This window comes from Hylobates moloch, unplaced genomic scaffold (genome assembly GCF_009828535.3).
Source record: "Hylobates moloch isolate HMO894 unplaced genomic scaffold, HMol_V3 SCAFFOLD_6, whole genome shotgun sequence".
NCBI lineage: Eukaryota > Metazoa > Chordata > Mammalia > Primates > Hylobatidae > Hylobates > Hylobates moloch.
The window spans coordinates 1,007,639-1,011,867 of record NW_026652281.1 but is presented as its reverse complement, the minus strand read 5'-3'; the positions used below and the strand labels follow the sequence as shown (position 1 = coordinate 1,011,867).

Below are 4,229 nucleotides of genomic sequence, written 5' to 3'. Positions count from 1 at the left end.
CGTGAGCCACCGCGCCCCACGGTGCTGGGATGACGGGCGTGAGCCACTGCGCCCCGCGGTGCTGGGATGACGGGCGTGAGCCACCGCGCCCGGCCCAGGGTTCCCCTTTTCCTCCAGTTTCAGTTATCCATGGTCAACAGAGCTCCAAAAACATTAAATGGAAAATTCTAAAACTAAACCATTCGTAAGTTTTAAATTATGCACAGCTTGATGAACTCTGACGCCTCTCGCCCTGTCCGCCGGGACAGGATCCTCCGTTTGTCCAGCGAATCCACGCTGTGGACGCTCCGCCCCCGGGAGTCCTCCAGGAGCTGCCTCTGCTGTCAGATCAAAAACACATCGGATATGTGGGGTTCAGGCATCCCCGGGGGTCTGGGAATGTGACCCTGTTGTATACGAGATGGCTGTAAGGTTTTTCTCCTCCCTAGTGTCATTTTTATGTCATGTTTATTTTTTATCTTATTTTATGTTATTTTTAAAAAGCCACCCGATTTTATTTCCAGGACTTCATGTCACTCCACGAAATGAATTCTGTCCCCCTCAGTGGCTCAATCCTGCCGTCTGGGCTCCCAGCCCTGGGAACCTAGGGCCTGTAGAAAGCCAGCCTCCCCTGGGGGTTGCTCCTCCTGGACCCGTGGCTGGGGCACCCCGAGAACATTCTGTGGTGAGATGGTTTCAAGGCCTGCCTACTTGTGGGCCCACCCTCACCCCCCATTTTCACCCCGTTTTCATCTTCATTCTCACCCCATGCACCCTCTGTTTTTGGTGAGGCAGTGTGGATGGGTGAATCCACCTTGCTCTCAAAACACCCCCAAATCCGACCCGCCTCGGCCCTGGACTCTGGCTCCTAAAATGCCACCACTGCACCCAGACGTGCCACATGCTCCCCGGCACCCCTCCTCCGCCCTCCCGCGGAGCCAGGCGATACCTGCGCCGGAGATCTGTGCCAGCCTCAGGACATCTGGGAGGAGGTGCGTAAACCCAACGGGGCCAAGTGCAGAGGGGCGCACGTGTGACTTCCTTGGGCTGGCAGTCCCGTCTGCTGGAATACAGCGCAGCTTTGCAGGAACTCCATTAGACAGGTGCTTCTGGGTTTTCTGCGGTTCAAGGCCAGGGCTTCCCTGGCTCCCGTAGGCCTCACCATGTCCCAGGGTTCTCTCCCTTGGAGCTGTTGCAGCTAGGACACGGGCCTCCAGCCTCTGGGTTTCTCAGAAACTCTGCGTCCCTCCCGCTGGTGGCACCAGCTGGCTCACTCTCTGGGGTCAAAACAGAGGCTTGGAGACCCTGGGAAGCATGCGGCCAACAGGACCTCGGCCCACACACCCAGACAATGCTGTGCCTGCCCTGATTTGGCACAAGCCATGGGGAGAAGCCACTGCCCTGATGGAGCAGATGGTGCCTCGGGCCTGGCGCTGAGTGATGAGAGGACCCTGTGGGGCTCGGGACTGCTGAAGAAAGCAGAGGGAGGAGGGAGGGCCTGAGGAGGAGGACTGTGGTGGGAGGAGGGAGGATCTGGAAAGGTTTCCAGGCTCCAGGAAAAGTGTCCCCCCCACAGGTCCCAGAAGGCGGCAGCCAGGCCTCCCCTTGCAGCTGCTGTGCAGAGCTGACAGCTGTGCCCGCCGCTCCACATGTAGAAGCCAGACCCTGGGAGCCAGGCCTGTGCCAAGCCAGCGCCAGCTGCCTGGACACGTGTGTCTGGCACTTGGACAACTCCGCCCAGCGGGGCCCATGTGTCTCTTCCTTGTGGGGAAAGCGTGTTGTGTCCAGAGCTGGGGTCACCACATGCCCATGCCTGGCATCCTTTCCATCTGGGCCCGCCCCCATCGTGCCCATGATCTGGGCCTGCCCCCATGGCGCCCATGTCCAGAGCGTGGGCCCATCGTGCCCGTGTCCAGCGCGTGGGCCCATCGTGCCCGTGTCCAGCGCTACAGGCCTATCGTGCTCGTAATCCAGCGCTGGGTGGGCCCATCGTGCCCGTGTCCAGGGAGCGCCGTGGGCCACCGTGTCCGTGTCTCAGCGCTGGGGCCCATCGTGCTCGATACCCGAGCGTGGCCCATCGTGCCCGTGTCCAGCGTGGGCCCATCGTGCCCGTGTCCAGCGCGTGGGCCCATCGTGCCCGTGTCCAGAGTGTGGGCCCATCGTGCCCGTGTCCAGCGCGTGGGCCCATCGTGCCCGTGTCCAGAGCGTGGGCCCATCGTGCCCGTGTCCAGCGCGTGGGCCCATCGTGCCCGTGTCCAGCGTGTGGCCCCAACAGTCACCGTTGTTGATGTCACCTTCTGGAAGGGAGGTCAGCTTCAGGGCCAATGACCCAGGGCTTGTGTGTATGGCTTTGGGTGTGTGTGCAATGGACTCAGCACCTAAGCTACATTCAGGCCCTCTGGAGGCTCCTGCAAACTTTGAGGGCCTGCCCGAAACTCTCTCCAAGCCCAGGTGGGGCAAACGCTTCCAGGTCAAATACCAAAATTCCTGTCCCCATGACATGGGCCTTAGGCAGTAAAGGAAGAAGCTGGGGGTGGAAGAGAGTGCAAAGACGCACACGAACATGCGTGACCTGCACAAATACACGCCATGCTCACGTACATGCACACGTGTGCCAAGGAGCACGGCTGGGGCAAGGTAAGCGTTCTGGGTGGTTTGGGGGCTTGACTGTTTAGGTTTATCTGGGTTTTTCCATCTGTCTTCTTTACAGTGAGTGTATTACTTGTAATAATTTAAAGTTTTAAAAATGCAATTGTCCAAAATGAAGACTGTGGAGGAGCAGGTGGGAGGGCAGCCTCCTGCCCGTGGAGAACTGGCCTGGATCCAGCCTGCTAGGGACGAGGAAAAACGAAGCCACAAGGAACTTCTCTGGGCTTTGGGGGATCAGCAGCTGTTTTCTGGCCCCATGGGGCACAGATGTGGTCAGACAGGCACACGGGTGAGGCACGGATGTGGTCAGAGGGGCACACCGGTGAGGCATGGACATGGTCAGTGGACGGGGGCCTTGGCATGAGCTCCTGGAGTTAGAGGGCTTCCGTTGGACCCCACTAACTTTCACAGCAAGACCCTGGGCACTGGAAGGCATGCTCCCTACCCATGGCTTTGAGTGGCCCGATGGGCACAGCCTGGTCTCCTCCAGAGGGTACCCTCTGCCCTCCTGCTGGCCCCTCGCTGTCTCTGCCCACTGCTGACCCTTCTTTTCTTACTTCTTCCCCCAGGAAGCTCTGGATCGTGGGACCCTGCTTCTGTCGCAACACATCTGCCGCCGCTGGTAGATCCTGTGGCCGCCTGCTCAGTATCTCCTGGCCTTGTCCAACTCCATCTCCCAGAGCCGTCATCCTGGCTCTGCACGGCCCCAGCGACACCCGATGTCCTCTGCCTCTGCCTCCAGGTTGGCATCTTCATGAGCCAAGTCCTTGTCTCCAGCTCTGCCCTACAACCTGCAGCCGCTCCCTGTGGCCCCAGAGCAACTGTTCTCACGGGGTCTCAGGGCTCTTTCCCAGTCTTAGAAATGATTCAGTTCATATGTGGGAGCTGGAAAACACTAGAACTTACGGAGATGGAGACTAGAATGATGGAGTTATTCCCAGAGGCTGGGAAGGGCGGTGGGGAGTAGCGGGGTGGTGAGGGGATGGTTAATAGATACAAACATAATTACATGGAAGGAAGAAGATCAGATATTTGGTAGCACAATAGGGTGACTATTGTTAACAAGAATTTATTGCATATTTTAAAATAACTGAAAAGTGGACTGGAACGCTCCTGACACAAAGAAATGATAAAGGCTTGAGGTGACAGAGGCCCCGATTACCCTGGTGTGATCAACACATCACGTGTTCCCCATAGACGCAGATAATTATGTACCCATAAGCGTTAAACATTTTATTCGTTTTTTTCATTTTTATTTGTTTTGAGACAGAGTTTCACTCTTTTTGCACAGGCTGGAGTGCAGTGGCGTGATCTTGGCTCACTACAACCTCCACCTCCTGGGTTCAAGCGATTCTCCTGCCTCAGCCTCCCGAGTAGCTGGTATTACAGACGTCCACCACCACACCCAGCTAATTTTGTAATTTTAATAGAAATTACACCATGTTGGCCAGGCTGGTCTTGAACTCCTGACCTCAGGTGATCCACCCACCTCAGCCTCCCAAAGTGCTGGGGAATTAAAATTTTATCTAAAAGTTCTCATTAAGTTAATAAACCAAAAATTACTGTATTTAAAATAAAAAATATTTTGTTTGACGGAGTCT

General features: G+C 56.6%; 1 long non-coding RNA gene across 1 annotated transcript; it reads left to right on the top strand.

Annotated features, from left to right (window-relative positions):
• Positions 1–2,515: 2,515 nt before the first annotated feature.
• LOC131383860 (uncharacterized) lies at positions 2,516–4,026 on the top strand. Its single transcript, XR_009214255.1, has 3 exons — positions 2,516–2,616; positions 3,198–3,370; positions 3,920–4,026. It is a non-coding gene; the product is annotated as an uncharacterized LOC131383860 (long non-coding RNA).
• Positions 4,027–4,229: the final 203 nt, after the last annotated feature.